The following is a 709-nucleotide window of genomic DNA, read 5'->3' as shown; positions in this document are numbered from 1 at the left end:
TAACATTTGAGGTAGGTTTGGAAAAATGGCAGAAGTTAGCCCTGGATCAATGAACAAACAGCCACCCTCCAGCCACCCAGGCTGTGTGAGGCAGCATTTCTTTCAGCAGCTGAACGATGCTGTGTGTGAGGCCACACTCTCTCATGTCGCACTGTGGTTTGACAGTAGCTTTGGAGGCAGAGGTCTCCCATCCTGGAAAACCTCCAGCCCTGCACATAAAATTGATCCTGTTGTTTGCTTCAGCCCTTCCATCACCTCGCTCGACATACAGCCGTCTCCAGCTACAGGATGAGCGAAGTGCAAGAAAACAGACAGATCAACAACACTTCAAACCAGAGTCGGTTTACCAGAGGTGGATGTAAAAGATCCCACGGCACTATTTCAAAGAAGAGTAGGGGAGTTCTCCCTGGTGTCCTGGCCAATATTTATCACTGTACAAACATCACAAACAGATTATCTGGTCATTATCACATTGCTGTTTGTGAGACCTTGCTGCCATGTTTCCTACATTACAACACTTCCAAAAAAAAAAGGACTTCATTGGCTGTAAAGTGCTTTGGGAGAACCTGAGGTCATGAGTGGCCCTATGTAAATGCAAGTCTCTTTTTTTCTTTAGAGCAAGTATAAAAAGCTTATGGAAAACTGGTTTTGACAGCAAGAGATATTGAAAGTCCAGATGTAATGGAAGGATGTTGAGGTAAAAGAGAGA

Source organism: Heptranchias perlo, chromosome 3, assembly GCF_035084215.1.
Source record: "Heptranchias perlo isolate sHepPer1 chromosome 3, sHepPer1.hap1, whole genome shotgun sequence".
In the NCBI taxonomy this organism is placed as follows: Eukaryota; Metazoa; Chordata; class Chondrichthyes; order Hexanchiformes; family Hexanchidae; genus Heptranchias; species Heptranchias perlo.
This window is presented reverse-complemented; position numbering follows the sequence as displayed.